The sequence below is a fragment of the Xenopus laevis genome, chromosome 4L (genome assembly GCF_017654675.1).
Source record: "Xenopus laevis strain J_2021 chromosome 4L, Xenopus_laevis_v10.1, whole genome shotgun sequence".
Lineage (NCBI taxonomy): Eukaryota > Metazoa > Chordata > Amphibia > Anura > Pipidae > Xenopus > Xenopus laevis.
Genome location: NC_054377.1, coordinates 48,411,514 through 48,429,850, shown reverse-complemented (window position 1 = coordinate 48,429,850; position 18,337 = coordinate 48,411,514). Strand labels below are relative to the sequence as shown.

Below are 18,337 nucleotides of genomic sequence, written 5' to 3'. Positions count from 1 at the left end.
GGTATTGTCTAAATGAAATGCTTAATTAAAGTGAAAAATGCTAGAGTATACATAAACATGAATGTATATTTGTAAGGGAGTAACTAAAGCATGTCGTTGATGGCAGGCAATGAGAGCTGCTAAGACTCCTGATTGTAATGATACAGTTGTAAATAGAACTCAAGATGGCAGCTAGTAGCTCACTACTTCAGTAAGGCAGAAGACCTCTGCAGGCACTGGTCTTCACAATGCCCGAAAACATTCTATGACTGCACTGACAGAAAACCTATTCCACTTAAGAGATCAGGTAAGTGTTACAGGGAGGTACAATCAGGGATGAAACTGAATAAGTCCAGGTCAGGCCAAAGTATTGAGGCAGGCAGCAAAAGTAAATATAAGAAAAGAACAAATCCAAATAGGATTAAGGGAAGATTGGCAGGCAAATAACTAGTGGCTAAACCCACCAGCATCAAAACATGAGCCACCAGCATAATAGGACCTCCTGACAGGTAGAAGAAGTGCAAGAGTAGGAGAAAATGACAGGGCTATGTGCGCTTCCTTGTAGTTCTACTACTTCTATATCAGATGTGGGACTCTTGCACAGAGGGGGTGATTCACTAATTGAATTTTGGACATTTGATTGTGAAGCAGCTGGCTTTAAAGGAGAACTCTTGTAACAAAAAAAAAAAACCCTTAACTGCGTGGCATTACCCCCTCCTTGCAGTGTGCATTAGTTAAAAAAAAAAAAAACCCTCAAAAAAATCTACAGAGCAACTGTGGTCCAGGGCACCAATTTCCGCCACTTCGTATTCTTTCAGGACTCAATACAAACACGAAGCCTGCAGGATCATGCCCAGTTGAGCCAAGTCAGGAATCTGCTTCAACTGCACATGCTCAAATTGAGTCCCGAAAGAATACGAAGCAGTGGAAGATATAGTGTCCTGGAGCTCCATTGTGCTGCTTTGCATTTTAGAGTGAATTTTTTTTTTTTTTTTTTAAACTAATGCACAGTGCGGGGAGGGAGGGGGCAATTCCAGGCAGTAAAAAGGGTGCTTTTTCATACAGTAGTTTAAGAATGGATTATTGCTGAAGTGGGTGAAAATTGGTTATCTGTTCTCATTTGCCCACCTACTCCCTAGGGGTTAGGTGGTTAACAGTCTGGTAGCCCTTCGAGGGTACGTTGTGGTACTCTCTGTTAACCATAAGGAGGTATTTATATATAACAGAGGTTGTATTTGCTTGCCTGTTACCCAAATAAATGGGTGTTAACCTTGCAACACACACTACACTGAAAATGAAAAGTTACCTCTGCACCATTTTACATCTCTTTTCTGTTTGTTAACTTACTAACTGCTCTCAGAACCATTGTCTGGTTTTACCACCCACTTCCAACTGCAGCATTTCACTTCAAATCTCATGGTTTTTTTTTTTTACCTCAAATTCCAACCTTCTCAGAAAAGTGATTTATCTGATTCCACACTTATGAGTCAGTCTTCAGCACTTATTTCCCTCCTGTTTGTTGCTGTAATTTACCCACTCACTTAGATTGTATGCTGTATGCAGGAAGCTCATACCTGTTCTGTATGTACTTAGCATTTTATCTCGAATGTAATTATGTGTTCTGTTATTGTATCGTTTCCTGTGTTGTTAATGTACAGAGCTGAATATACTGTAAATATTGTTCTAAATAAATGGATTACACATACATAAAAGACACACCTCTCAAGAAAAGAAAAGATAAAAGGCAGGTGTTAACAAGAGAAAGGAACGAGGAGAACAGAGATGGATCCTTCCCTGCTGTGGGAACCCACAGGGTGGTTCACCTTTAAATTGACTTTTAGTATGTTATAGAATGTCCAATTCTCAGCAACTTTTCAATTGGTCTTTAGTGATGGGCAAATCTGGTAAAATTTGCAAAATGCATTGAAGTCAATGGGTGTCAAAATTATTAACAATTTTTGACGGGAACAACAATTTTTATACGTGTTACTATTTTGTCCAAATGCATTAAAGTCAATGGGCTTCAGAATAATTTTGACGTGTGACAATTTTAACGCAGTTTTGCTTAAACATTCGTGGGCAGCGAAACATGAAAATTCGCATTCTTCGAATTCATTCGCCCATCAGTATTGGTCTTCAATATTTATTTTTTAGAGTTTCTAAATTATTTGCCTTTTTCTTCTGACTTTACACACTTTTCAAATGGGGGTCACTAAACCGATGTAAAAATAAAGGCTCAGTAAGGCTACATGTTTATTGATTTTGATACATTTAATGCTGATATTTCTATTCAGGCCTTCTCCTATTCATATTCCAGTCTCTGTAGTTTGGCCCTTAGCAACCAGATGACTGAAATTGCAAACTGCAGAGCTGCTGAATAAAAAAACCTAATAAAAATGAAAATCAAATTGTACATTGTACAATATCACTCTTTACATCATACTAAAATTGAACTCAAAGGTGAACAACCCCCTTAAGGTAATGGTGGCTCCAAGTGTCTCCTGCATCAGTAGGCACACTGCGCATAATTCCTCCAGACGCATGCATTGAAGCTTTACAAGAAAAAGTGCAAGTGCAAGGAGAGACTTCTAGATATAAGTACCTTGAATAAACAGTGCTTACTAACTTAAATGCAGCAAAAGGTACACAACAGCATCTGCGGTTGCATTCAATACATAAGTCCTATTTTTTTTTGAGTAACCAAAAGTTGCTATAGCATAATAGTTTGTCAGGAAACCAAACCAGAACCATATAATATCAAGAAAGTTTGCAGGTAAAAAAAAAAGGGCATTCTTTTAGTATGAAGCCTAGAAATCAAAGTCAATATTTGGAAACAAACACTCCAACTTGTATATACTGTAGCATACTTTTTTTTTTTTTTTTTTTTTTATCATACTTCATAACGATTTGTGATACATAGTGATGAGCTAATTTTTTCCACCAGCCATGGATTTGCAGAATCCATTCCACCTTTCGACCATGAGATTTTTTTTTTTCGCAAAAAAAAAAAATTAGCAGTGGAAAAGTCTGCCGTGACAAAAAAGTTGCAGAGTCAAAAATGCAGCTGAGACAAATAAGCCGCCATAAGAAAAAAAGCTCATAGACTAATGCATACAAAAAAAGGCTGATTTCTGGTTAGATATATTTGATTTTAAAGAGGTTCAAGCTTGATGCGGTTTTACATATATTAGTTCGATATTTTGTGTGGGGTGGTGATTTAGTAGCAAACTGCTCATTTCATACCTATTTTCTTCTTCATGTACTCCTTTACTGAATTTCTAAGGGGCCGATAGTTTGTAGTTTTTGAGTTAAGTCAGTCCTTTAACAGCTTAGGGCATAGTCCCCAGCAGTGGCAGAACTACCGGGGGAGCAGGGGTTGTGAGCGGGCCAGGGCCCACACCCCCTCCAGTTACGCTACTGGTCCACAGTCTCTGTTACCCTGCCTTCTCCTACTTTGTGGTGTCCCAGGGTTAGAAAATAATAGGCAGTAGTAATTGGGATAACCCTAGCATCCTTTATTTCATTTTCCCTACTATCATTTCATGAATTTGAGCAGATTGTGATATAATTTATCCTATCTTTCCCTAAATGGTTACAAATTAATTTTACTATTTATTAATTAATTAATTTATAAAGAGAATCTATCACAATTTATTTGCACTGCACATTAGCCTATTTCATCCATATTAAGTTATCTAATGAATTCAGATAAATACTATTTACAACAATGAATTAATTATCCTTTATCAATTACTAAACAAATTTGATTGATTTTTTAAATCAGTATTACTAAGTAATTAAATCTAATAATTGGTAGATTGGTAGATTGGAAAGACATTTGGCTGTTGGGTGACAACTAGGTAGAAGCGGGGTACTTTTCTCTCTCAATTTTTTTTTATCTACCTCTGCTTTAATCCAGTGGATATAATTATAAGTAGTTAATCAAGGGTATCCATTGTTCCTTTTGTAAGACAAAAAAAAGTTGCCACATGAAAAAACTCCCATTGACTGCATTTGGAGCAAGAAAAATTGTTGTGCACATAAAAAATGTAACTGGTTTTGATCATTTTTTGGGGAAGAAAAACAGGACAGATTCTCTCATCAGGGTGTTCTTGTTTCACTGTAAGAGGCAATGTTATATAGAATTAATATGTATATTCATAGGTATTTATTCCCCTAAATGGAACTAGAAATCCACAAGAGCGTTTAAGTATGTTAATAATGGTTAACAGGTAAGTACAAACTAATAAAATGCTAAATAAACTTGTTTGAAGTTGTACAGTAAGGAGGATTAAAAGAATCTAGCCCTTGCTGATTATTTTAGCATGGCTAATTTATCAATTTAGTGCTCATTATGATAAGTGATATCAGGGCAGAAAATAAATGCCTTTTGCTCTCTTCAATCACGTATAAAATCAAGCCCTGAGCATTTTAGTTCTGGAATACTGATTTTGAAAATGTCAAGTCAGTGAGAAATTCTTACACACAAGCCTTTAAAAATACAGAGTAAATGATGAATTGAGATAACATACACAAGGTGTTCTGTCATATTTCCATTAATCAGCTACTAGTTCATTATGTGTGTGCGTGTAAAATAAAAGACATGCACAAATTCTTTTAGAATGGCCACATTAAAATCCAAAAGAGAAGTAATAGAAGTTGTACATTTAATGCATTTAGATATTGGTGATTTTTTAAATTATAAAACAAATGTTTATTTTGCAATGTGCTATTAATTATGGAATATTCTCTGTGCTGTATGGAATGTGCATAATTTCAGCCTGCTAGGGTGGCACATGCCCTGCCTTCATGAAGCTGCATCCACCACCATGTCAAATATAAATTCCTGCTAATTCTTCACAGATGAAGTTTGTGTGAAATACTGAAATCCTACTTTTGTAGGAAAGGAACAGTTTCTTCTTTCTGCTCTTCTAACCATTGATGGTGTGGAAAACTGGCCCATTTCATTTTGCTGAAAAATATGTGAAATCAATGAAAAATTTGATAAATGGAAAATTTTTGCCAAATGCATTAGAGTCAATTCTAGAGAAACCAAATGCATGGAGAAATTGGCTTTTTTTTAATCAGCAGGGTTTTTTTGGCTAAACAAAATGCATGGCAAAATTATAGCACAGATTTGCAAAAGAATTTAATATTTGCATTTACTTAATATTTAAACTATAATTTTGCGGTGAAACTGTACTGGGTAGTAATGGGCGAATTTGTGAATTTCCCACTAAATTGTGAAAAGGGAAAAAAAATTGCCAAACGCCGATGAGAATTCATCGGTGTCAAAATGGGTGCTGGTGTCAAAGTTGACACCAGCGCCCATTAAAGTCAATGGGCATTTGTTAAGCATGGCAGATTCTAAATTGTTGACTTTTATTTGGCAGCGGCGGTGAAACATGCAAATTCATCCATTACTAGTACTGGGAAAACTCCCTAATCACCATATCTTGATTCAGATCATTAATCATTTAAATTAATCATTAAGTTCTTTGAATGGCGGTCCCTAGCAGTGTAGTGGACTGGAGCAGCAAATGCTGGTGGCGCCCCCCACGGCTGAGGGACACACAGACACACAACCAACAAAAGGGAGCAGGAGAATGGTGCAGCAATCCTGGCCAAACCAAAGTTAGTGTGGCAGGAGAGCAATGCTCTCACCAACCTCTTCTCCATGGGGTATGAGGAGTTGTACTGGGGCTGCGTTCTTACCATACCCCGCCCTCACCCACAAGCCCCATGAGGATGAGAGTACCTTTTTGGTATTGCCTGGCCGGGCAAAGACCCACATTTATCTTACAGAGGTAAATCAACCGTGAGGACCTTAAGGCATTTTGATATTATATGCCACATGCACTAATTTTGGTGTACCAGGAGGTGGATGAGAACGTGGACGACTGGGTCCGAAAGGACATGCTATTGATTCAGAATCTGGAGCCCAGTATTTTGCAGCAAACCACCAAGGAGAGACGTCAGTGGACACACCAACAAATCAGATGTGGCTTCCCAAGTGGTGGTGGAACGGTCATAAGGTCAAAAGCATTGCATTGCTGTGCTTTTTAAACATTGATGTGGCCTTGCGAAATGGATGTAAGACAGAGAAGCCCCATACAGACTATTAAGTGTCCTTCATGGATACCAAGGTCTGGTCAGGTCAGGTCATAAATTTCTGAAGTGCCTTCATAACAAGGGCCAAATGCATTCATTGAGAGGGTTTCAGTGAATGGCTATACTCCCAAAGGGGCACTGTGCCAGTAACTGTGTCTATACTGTTGTAAAAAGTTTTTTTTACTGTGTTAAATATTTGTTCTTTTTGCAGCATCAACGTGTGTTTTTTTTGGTATACATGTATTGGTCATAGCTAATACAAGGTTATAGGGTTAGGATGTACAACATGATTTTCTTTTACAGCCAGCCATTGTTCCGGAGTGGGCCTGGAGGACACCCATAAGCAGATGTTCATGTAGTGATGTTAAATATAAGTGATGATAATTATGAGACATGAGGAACTATCTGATTTTCAAAAGCGAGGAGTTTAAGGAGGTGAAATCTGAATTGTTCATTTAATGGTTAATGTATAATTGTGTTGGACACTAGAGGGAGCTAGAGAGTAATAGTAATTTTATAAGAGTGAGGGAAGGACCCCAGAGGGTGGAGACTGAGAGGTTATAAAAGGGAAGGCTCCTAGAGAGTAGAGCAGACATGTGTCATGGGAAGGACAAGCAGGAAAGCACTGACACAGTAGAGACATCTCCAGGGAAGAGGTACTAGGTTAAGCTATTGTGAGGACTAGCCTATGTAATAGCACACTGTAGGAGTGAGACAGGAGATGGGGTAATTAGCATGGGCAGCTACAGCCCCTACAAGGAGTAAGAGGGCATAGTGACCCAGCAGGTACCCCGCTAGTACAGTTTAATTTGAAAAGGTTATAATAATTTTTGTGAGGAATTCAATACTCTCTATGTCCTTTCTGGCAAACAAATGGTTGTCTTTGCTTTATGGCAGAAGTAATAGCGATGAGATAATGTCTCATAACACACATTTACAGCACTGATGTCGGTAGAGGCTTGACGTATTTAGCTCTGAGAAGAGAAAAAAAAAATTAGATCCGCTATCTAAGGAAGATCAAACAAATATGTTTAGCTTTTTAAATAGGCAAATATCTGATTCTCTTGTGTATAATTAAAATTTATGTAAAAAAAAGTAAAGGAAAAGTTTTTTTTTTTAAATTATGTAATGACATACATACTGTACTATATGTCATACTGCGGTTTTCAAAAATTTCTGGATATAGACAACAGATCTGAAAGAAGAAGTTTGTTGTTTTATGTGTGATCTAATAGTATTAATGAAACAAAAATAATAAAATTAATTAAAGTGCCACATTTACGGACGAGTGAAGCTCACCAGATTTGCATTATCTAGGAGTTTGTGAAATGCTGGAAATTTCATTAACTCTGGACTAATTGGCAAATATTAAATATCTAATGATTTTCCTTCAATCACAAATTGGCTAGAAAGCCTATGGGGACCTTCCAATAGTGGAACGATTTTTAGTTTGAATAGTTCGATTCAAAGTTGCAGTCGAAGTAGCCAAAAAAATACGTATTTTTTATTCTATTCCTTCACTCGAACTAAGTAAATGTGCCCCTTAATATTATAGTTGTCCTGTTTTTCTAATAAAGCTTCCATTTCTTACATTAGTGTTGTAAATACTGCTAATAGTCAATGTTTCGTTTACAGCGATTTAATAGTGAATGCTGGTTTTCTAATGGGCTATGTAATTTAGCCTCCTTCAGGAGGTGATTTACTGACCTCAAAATACAAGTATCACACAAATGTTACCATGTGAAATAATTCTAGAAACAATGACATGTTTATCTTCATAGATTTTAAATGTATTGAATATTTCCATACCATCCCCAATTAGGTTAGTAATTATGTGGAAACATAATGGATTCATGTAGTATTAATGTACTAATGGAAATGCCATACATCTAATGTCATTCTTGAAGAGTAATGGTGCAATATTATTTCTTAGCGGAGCTAGAAATAGATTTCTCAAATACCACCAACAATGCACAGTGGTACAACACTTATGATTCGTGTGCATTTTTCTTTTCTAAAGCATCTTATTCCAATATAATTAGTTAAAGGGCATGTACAATAAAATGTTTTATAAAGCCATAAAAAAAAATGCACACAATGCAATATAGATTATGAGATTATTAAAGGTAATGGATTTTTTAACCCAAAAATCATCAACCAGAAAGCTCCATATCATGGCATTGCTATATGTAATTTTTAAAAACCCATTTTTATAGAGATAGTGATATTTATGACAAAATCATCCTAAGGTTTTTTTTTTGTAAATATTTAAATCTACTTTAATCGACTGGCACAAATATATCAAATTATGGTAAAAAATCTTATCCAGAAAGCCTGTGTCCCAAACATTTTAGTCAAAAGATCCCATCTCTATATCTGAAAAAATGTATGCCCATGTAACCAATTAAGATGTGCATAAATGTAAAGGTTTGACTGTTTGTACAGGTCACCAAAGAAGCATAACGCCACTCATGAGGTAGGCCAAATTAGGTTGATTTAAAGGTTCTACCTTTTGGTAAGCATCAGTTGCATTGTGACAATGCAACTCCCTCACCCTCTACAACTTTTGTTTGAAGTTGTACAGAAGTTTGGTTCTGTACATTTCTACAATAAATTTTAAATGAAACAACTCAGATGACTTTCAGCTTTAATTCAGTGGGTTGAACAAACAAATTGCATAAAAATGTGAGGAACTAAAGCCTTTTTTAACACAACCACTTTATTTCAGGGGCTCAAAAGCAATTGTACAAATTAAAAAACTGAAAATAAAATCATTTTTAATACTTGGGCAAAAACCCTTTGCTGGCAATGACAGCCTGATGTTATTAACTCATGGACATCACCAAATTCTGGGTTTCCTACTTTTTCAATGCTCTGCCAGGCCTTTACTGGAGCGCCTTTCAGTTGCTGTTTGTTTGTGAGCCTTTCTGTCCGAAATTTAGTCTTCAACAAGTGAAATGCATGCTCAATTGGGTTCAGATCAGGTGACTGACTTGGCCATTCAAGAATATTCCACTTCTTTCTGTATTATGAAACACCTCCCACTCAATTTGACTGCAATTTGCTGGATGCCGTATGTCTGTAAAAGCAACTTAGAATTTGTTGGCTGCTCCTGTCCTGTATCACATCATTGATAAACACTAGTTTCCCAGTGCCACTGGCAGCCATGCACGTCCAAACAATCACACTGCCTCCATCATGTTTTACAGATGATGTGCTATGCTTTGGATCATGAGCTGTACCACGCCTTCTCCATACTTTTTTCTTGCCATCATTTTGGTAGAGGTTGATATTGGTTTTATATATCCAAAGAATGTTTTTCCAGAACTCTGCTGGCTTTTTAGATGTTTTTTTTTTTTTTTTTTTAGCAAAGTCCAATCTAGCCTTTCTATTCTTTCGATTATTGATGCTTATGAGTGGCTTACACCTTGCAGTGCACCCTCTGTATTTACTTTCATGCAGTCTTCTCTTTATGGTAGACTTGGATATCGATACACCTACCTCCTGGAGAGTGTTGTTCACTTGTTTGGAGGGGTTTCTATTCACCATGGAAATACTTCTGCAATCAATCACCACTGTTGTCTTCTGTGGATGTCCAGGTCTTTTTGCATTGCTGAGTTTCTTAGATCTGTACTAAGCAAGGGAAAGATAACTTGAGTTTTGTTCCACAAACTAAATGGTAGTAAATGTAACAAAAGTTTAAACTGGGAGAATTTGTACATTACATATTTGAAGTATAAACCAGTGTACTATACAACTATGCTAAATATGTCTCTGTAATATGAGAGCAAGTGGGGGTGTTCAGATATGTATTAATGTGTGATACTGACACAGTGTCATGTAACCTGACCTTTGTCTGCTAATGCAGAAGTGTAAATAAAGTTTTGTCTTCTTGAAGCAAGAGAAGCATGTTATCTGTGCACAGTTTCTCCTTTGTCTAAAAGAAAGCTGCATGCTCACATGATATTGAGCTACCGGTTATCCCGTCTCTTAAGCAAAATGACAACAGGCACCCCAGGAACTTTTTGCATGCTTATATTTCTCTTCAACTTTTTTTTATATTTGAATGTGGCTTATGGTTAAGGTTGGGGTCCCCTGGCTTAAACCTTACCGTTAACATAGTACATTCTGTATTATATTGAATTTCAAGGGAAAATGGACTCCAGTGCTTATATCCTTTGACTACTCCTCAAATAAGTTGCTTTAAAAAAAAAAAAGTTTCCTGTATCATGATATGGGACATGATAGAATCAAGATTATTTTCTCTGAGATAATTGGGCATTCTCATCTGTGATACACTGACAGCTGGAATGCGGGTTGTTCAGTTAGTGAAGTGGTTAGGGGGATCCGTACAATAGTTAGGCATCTGGGATCAAACTCTGTCCTGTCGGGTTACTTAAAGGGGAACAATAATGACAATCCACGATGGTGCTATTTAGTCCATGGCCATATCTGTAAATTAATGATTTTATTCATGTTTGTTAAAAGTCATTAAACTTTTGTTTGAGCCAGTTTGTCATTGTTTGCTTTGAACAATCATTTCCTATATGTACCAAAAGAAACTTCCTATGCAATTAACAAGTGTGAATAAAATCATTTATTTGCAGATAATGACATGGGACTAAATGCATTTTGTATGGCGGCTTTATTTAAATAAAAGGAAGAGCCCTAATTACATTTCAGCCATTAAAATCAAGATTTTATTGAAACACTAGCACATGGCTGGGAAAAGAGGAACAAAGTGGAAAAGCGGAGGCTGAGGGCAGATAACCGAGGAAGGATATGGGATAATTGAGGGAGAAGGGAGGATAAGTGAGGATGAGTGAGGGAGGAGGACAGAGATGCATATATATTTTTCTATGAAAATGGACTTTGAAAGTGAGGGAAACTTAGCAGTTTCTTAGCAGTGTCTGCTACAATTTTTGGAGGCACTATATAGATGACTTAATAATGGTGTGGAGGGTTCAGAGAGTTCATTGACTCACTAAATTGTAACAGGAAAAACATTAAACTTACCTCCACTATAAGTAAAGTGGAAGTGGTCTTCTTGGATTTAGTTATATCTAATGTTGAGGGCTATATCCAGACAGGTACCCATTTCAAGAAGGTAGATGTCAATTCGTATCTACCCATTGACAGTTTTCATAAAAAAAGGGTGGTTGGAAGATATTCCCGACAGCCAATTCATGAGAGTGAAACATAATTGTAGTAGAAAGGAAGAATTTGAAGAACAGTTTATGAATGTTAAAGAGAGATTTAAAGAGAAAGGATATAAGGAGGATAAACTATTGGAAGATAGAGAGGGTGAGACAGATAGAGAGAAAACAGCTACTAATCCCCAAAAACAAAAAAGAACAGAAAAAGAGTGAGAATAGAAAAGGCTCGTGCATATTAACGAAATACAGTAGACACAGATGGAAGGTATTTAACATTATTAAGAAACATTGGCACATTCTTATGGAGGGCAAAGTGTTGGGAAAGATTCTAGATAAAAAAACTGAATGTAATCTTCAAGATAGCCCCAAATATTAAAGATATAATATTCCCCCAGTTGCCTAAGGAAGGAGAATAGTAGTCGTAAAAGTAAAAACTCACAACATAATCATAATAATAATCCTCCACAAAATATAAAAGGAATGTTCCCATGTGGGCATTGCTCAAAATGCTGCTGGGTTAAAAAAGGAGGACATTTCCAAATGTAGGCAGATTCTGGGAAATTTAAGATAAATAACTTTTATAACTGTCAATCTAAATATGTGGTTTACCTTATCCAATGAACCTGTAATCTAGTATATATAGGGAAAACTGTCTATTAACAAAAAGAATTGGGGGACATGAGTAATATCAGGAGAAAGAAGGTTGGGGAAAAGGGAGAATCCACCTATTTCTATGAACATTGCAATTCTGTTCATGGGGGGAATCTAAAAGATCTAAAGTTTACGGCTGTAGGTGGAGTCCCCACTTTGAAAAGAGGAGGAGGTAGGGATAAAGTTTTGAGATGCAAAGAACAGAAATGGATATATAACTTGAATAACCTTTACCCAAAGGGGTTGAACAGTAGGTTTGACTTAGCACCTTTTTTGTTAGGTAATGTGTATGTTCTAAGCTGAATGTGACATTTTTCTGATGTAATATACTTTTGAAGTTTACCATGGATGTGGTCCCTTTAATATTAGGGTATTTAAAGTGAGGTAAGACACCACTTCCAGTTTATAACTGCTTGATAAAGCCTTATAGAGGCAAAATGCGTTGCAGCACCCAGGTGGTGTCATTCCTTAGGTGGATCATCATTTTCCCCAATATCGTATATAAATCGTGAAAATTGTCAGTTTGCCGGTACTTTGTGAACTGTTACATCGCGAAGACCATGAAAATCGGTAAAAAACTGGAAATCGGTGTGAGGAGATTTGGAGAATTGTGCTCCGCAGTGGAGCGCACACGCTGAAGTGAACCAGGTGCCATCTTGGATCTTGGGGAAAAGGCACCTGCAAAGTGGAGATATCGTGAACAGGCTATTTATTACTAATAGTCTATGCCTTTGTTGTGTTGTATAGCACCATGGTCCTAGAGGAACGTTGTTTTGTTATACTGTACAAACAGGTGATCCTACCCAATTTGCCGCCCGAGACGGCCTTCATTTTTGCCGACCCCTGGCACTCACCTTCAGCGCCAGATGGGGGTCGGCCAGGGGGGTTCCACGTCGTTAGTGCAGAGATGGCAATTTCTCGGTTTAAAACCGGAAATTTGGCTCTTAGTTACCAGGAGCGGCATTTTTGCAACCAGGGGGGCACTGCCAGCCTGAGGCGAGTGCCTCAACTCGCCTCATTGGCGGAGCGCCCCTGTGTACAAACGTATATGGATGAAATGACAAACTCACTCTTGACCCTTGAAAGACCAGAACGCAGGATCTGGTGGGATTAATAAAATTATTTTGGGGGGCAATTACAGCTGGAGAAAAAGAGGAAATGGGGGATGCCCCAGCAAATCCCTTTGGAAACCCGTTTTTTCATCTACATCCTTATACAAATTAGCTTGATAATCCACTGAGAGAAGTACCCTATACCTATTCACCGAATTGGAGAACTATAACTCACACCCCACACAAAAAACTTTTCCAAGTTGTAAAACTTTAACTCACAGCGTTCCTTGCTTTTTCACAATTGGGGCAAGCACCTATCATAACCTAGGAGTATATATTGTATTATTAAAATTTAAACAAGTGACCATCCACCTGGAGTAACTTGATAATTGTTTTTATGCAATTTTACTGATTATCTATTTATTGTGATCCTGGCTGGCCAGATTTTAAGAATTTTGTTTGATAAATAAATTATATATTTTTTTAATACATTGGTTTTAAAATACACCTTTAATTTATTCAATATGCTACAAAGTTACAGGATTCAGTAGCAGGAGTTTGCAGGGTGGACTTGAGTTTCTAGCAAGGATTTCCTGAAATGGCCACTGTAAACTGGTCCTTTTGCTCAATTTTAGAGATGTCACAGTCCCCTTTCCTCTGAGTCATCCCACTTTGCTCTGTTCAGCATCAGTACTAGTCAGACAACCTCCGTCCATCCGATAATGAATTCATCAGACTCAACATGAACAAGGAGCACCCAAGAGTATTTGGATTGTGGCTGTACAGGATTATAAATGGGATGCTTGAAAGTTACAGACTGAGTAAAAGTCATTTACCAAACAGAATGGTTTATTTTTAAAGGACCATAATTTTTTACTGTGTATATATTTTCTGCATTCTACAAGTAGATGCATACAAGATGAGATTTCTGGACAAAACATCCAAAATGGTATGAAATTGTCACCCACAGATTTATTGATGGGGAGTCCACCTCATTTAGAGTTTCTAAGCTGTGTGGGGTAGGGGAATCTTGCAAAGGGGACCTTGGGCCCTTTAAAAAGCGGCAAACCTTCCATAGGTAGGGTTACCCATTATGTTGTAATGACATAATTAAGTGTATACACTGTCAATTGTTATTTTGAAGATATTTGTAAACTTTATAATACTGATATGACCAAATCAGAGTCTCAAATGTGTCGAAAAAAATCTGCTAAACTGGTTAATAGGTTGGTGTTGAATCGTTTAAAGCAAGGAAACAGCAGGTGCCATAAAGGAGGAAACCATTCATATATTCAAATAGGTTTTAGGCCCATTGTTTTAATAAACAATGGGCCAAAAATCAGAACCGACCGAGGAAATTGAAATTACTTCATGTTTGGTACATAATTAAATTACCAGTATGGATATAATCTCCCTGCGTAATGGACTTCTACTTATCTGCACATCTCTATTATATTATGCATTTAAATATAATTAAATGTCTTCCTGCAACAATTAATAATAAGATATTATTTGTATCCCCTGAGAATAATCAAGAAAATAGAAAAGCAACTTAGACCACAAATTTAAATGGAAATTTAAATGTAAGTGCATAGGAGGGAACCATTGAAATAACATAATTATAGTAAACAGTGATGGAGTACAGCAAATTTAGTAAAAAGTAAATTAAAGCCATTCTCCCTCATTTCACAGATTAACAACAAAACAAAAAATATATTCAAATATGAAAAACAAATTGTCACCTTCAGTTGCCCAGAGCAAGTAACATGCCTTTAAGGGTTCAGATTAGTACTGAAACCAAATCCTGTAAAAAGTGATGGAATGAATCCTAAATTTGGGTTATCACTAGAATTTATAGATATGTGGGTTTAATTTAATTTAATTTAATGGATTAAGTCCAAGTGAAGTATTTATTATATAATTATAACTTAGAAATTTAGAGAAGATGCAGTTAGTAATGAGAAGCTATGAGGTCATAAAATAATGTGAACTGGTACATATTTTGCAAAAAAGGAAGAAAATCTAGTTAAGTTCTTATTGTTCTAGTTGTTACTTTTGGCAATTATGAAATGTGTATCCCCTATGCCATGTATATGTTTTAACTGGTTATTTCCCATGGAAGTGCTTTGCATCTAAGGTACAGTATATGGAACAAAATAATTATTTATTTTAAATTTCAGATTTTATGATACCTGTATGGTGGTGGTAGTATACATTTTATATTCATCATGTGAACTAATTCCTACATAGTTCAGCTTGTGTTATTAAGGCTAGCATTCGGATTATAACTAACAATAATCATTTTAATGTACCTGTTGGACTTATCCAGTATGTATCTAACCTACCAACCGGTTGAGTGTTACCTTCTTTGAGAGACTAATGCATTTCTCAGTGCTTATTAGTTGTCAGTTAGACTGTACTCCTAAGTGAAGTCATTAAGATCCTAATGGCTTGAGATACGTTTGCTCTAATGGTTCAGCAAAGATTCTTTTACTGTATATACTATATGCTACTAAAGAGAGCTCAGTAAATAATTGATTTGCATCTTCTGCATTTAAACATCATAAACAATACTTCATTGCTGAAACCTTGTTCTTATATCTGTATCAGGTGCACAAATCATGTTTTGGGACGACAGAGAAAGAGAATTTACTTATTGATTGACATTATCAAGCCGTCAGAAAGACACAGCAGCAGGTAGAATAGCTTTTCTTGTGTTGATGCCTGCCAGAGTTAAACAGAGAATGTGATATGCTTTTTTTCAAGGGAAAGCAAGAAACGTGGAACATAATGGGCTCTAAAAAATTCTAAAACCTTAATGGTGTTAGATCAATATTATTACTATATCAGGTAAAATAGAAGCACATGTATTATTAAGACCCTGCTGAAAGGCTTAAGGACATTTTGAAAGTAAGAATATTATGCAGATCATCATTACTGTAAAGTATTAATGGAGGCTTTGTGCCAAAGCTGTGCAAATTTCTTTTCTCGCTTTTAAAGAAGGAAAAACATTAATAAAACATATAACAACAAAAGAAAACTGATTACAGACATTGTCATATTTCACAGGAAGTCTTTGGAGAGCTGTAGTTGCTTTGCAGACCATCACATGTTTCACTCTAATTAAAGTAGAAAGCATATAATACAGGGAGGGGAAGGGGCTGCTTAATGCAGATCCAAGACAAAGAGGCAAATTAAGTTGTATTTAGACTTGCTTTAAACTTGTGTGATGAGTATACATTGAAAAGAAGATGATAAAATATGTTCCCGAGTTGGAACCTAAAATAATATTTCTAGATTATATTTATGCATATACCATGGGAATTATTTTATGTACGGGGTGTTTTTGTGATATATCATGCTCCATAGCTTTCTGCATATATTTATATTGTTAGTAGTTCTGCATAGTGTAGGCATGGTGGCTGGGTGCAAGACTTTGCTCTATACTATACATTAATGCAATTTATATATATATATATTTTTCATGAAGCTGATTTGAATCCAGTTTAGTACTATTTGCTCCTACCAGTAATATATTTGGTGTAAGAAAACGAATATATACAAGCCACACAAAACACAAATACTGCAAAGGTGGTCAGGCATCCATCTAAAGAGGGATGCTAAAGAATTATTTACATGTGTCCTGCTTAGTTGTAAAACAGTGGCCTTGTAGTGCCAAGTAAGTTTGGTTCCAACCTTAAAGGGATTCTGTCATTGGAAAACATGTTTTTTTCAAAACGCTGTTAATAGTGCTACTCCAGCAGAATTCTGCACTGAAATCCATTTCTCAAAACAGCAAACAGATTTTTTTTATATTCAATTTTTAAATCTGACATGGGGCTAGACATTTTGTCAATTTCCCAGCTGCCCCTGGTCATATGACTTGTGCCTGCACTTTAGGAGAGAAATGCTTTCTGGCAGGTTGCTGTTTTTCCTTCTCAATGTAACTGAAGGAGTCTTATTGGGACATGGGTTTTCACTATTGAGTGTTGTTCTTAGATCTACCAGGCAGCTGTTATCTTGTGTTAGGCAGCTGTTATCTGGTTACCTTCCCATTGTTCTTTTGTTTGGCTGCTGGGGGGGGGGAGGGAGGGGGGTGATATCACTCCAACTTGCAGTACAGCAGTTAAGAGTGATTGAAGTTTATCAGAGCACAAGTCACATGACTTGGGGCAGCTGGGAAATTGACAATATGTCTAGCCCCATGTCAGATTTCAAAATTGAAGATAAAATAACATGTTTGCTCTTTTAGGAAATGGATTTCAGTGCAGAATTCTGCTGGATCCGCACTATTAACTGATTCATTTTGAAAAATGTTTCTTCCCATGACAGTATCCCTTTAAAGATATCTGCAAAGATTTGCATATGTTTGCTCTCCCAATGTCTATGTGGTCCACAGGATGTATATTATAAGATTCATTGAGAAAGGAACTGATGTGAACGATGAACAATCATTGGGAACAAATTAGAGCTACACAAATAACAGCTAATGAAAGGGTGAGGATAGGTCATGATAATTAAATTAGGCTTTCCTTAATAAAGGTTAATAGTATCAGCATGTTGTATTAGCTAATGAGAAAATCCTTATTCAACTGCATTCTGGAAGTGAGATGATTACTTGACCTAGCCTGACCCGCATACATTGTTCTTTTAGAAAAAGATTAATGCAGAAGTAGTGATAAGGTTAGAAAGAGGATTTGCTTTAAGCGTTGTCTAGATGCAAAGAGGCTTAATCAAACATAGAGATGTCAAACCTATGACCATTCAACTGCTACAGAGCTCCCATTCCCAGCTGGAAGGTGAACTTTAACATCCGTTAGATGTAAAAATCGTTGACATTCCTAATCTAATTCTGGCCACACACTATAGCAGATCTTGCAATTCAGCATGTACTCAAAGGAACAAATTTGCTTTTAAATGCAAAAATCCCATCTTTCATAAGGCTGCAGATCGACTCGATCATTGAATGACTTGACAATCCATTTAATTAATGACTTCAAGTTTTGCTTGAAATCTGCAGTTTACTTTTTACCTATTTTTCAAGCAGTTCAGTGTTCATGGGCATCAACAATGGAAAGACTTAATAGATCTAAATGCATGCAGGTAAGTTGGAGACTTTATGCCACCATTTAATGTAGAGAGGAAGTCTTCAAAATGAAGGAGAGTGCTTTTTTAACTGATGAAGTGAAAACATTATAAAATCTGTGTGACTCTGGAGATAGGTCTCTGTTCCAGGCAAATAACTCTTGTAGAATTTTACTGCTTGGTAAAAATACCAATATGCTGAATTTGTTTTGTATTTAAATTAAATGAAACTATATATTATATGGTGCACAATTATAATAATGTCCCTAGGTTATATTACTGGTTTGTCCTTAAATGGATCTA

General features: G+C 36.4%; 1 long non-coding RNA gene across 1 annotated transcript in view; it reads right to left on the bottom strand.

The window, feature by feature from the left end:
* Positions 1–15,723, bottom strand: part of LOC108714047 — a 172,330-nt gene extending 156,607 nt beyond the window's left edge. Inside the window, exon 1 of the long non-coding RNA XR_001935291.2 lies at positions 15,603–15,723. This is a non-coding gene — a long non-coding RNA (uncharacterized LOC108714047). The remainder of the gene's footprint in view (positions 1–15,602) is intronic.
* Positions 15,724–18,337: the final 2,614 nt, after the last annotated feature.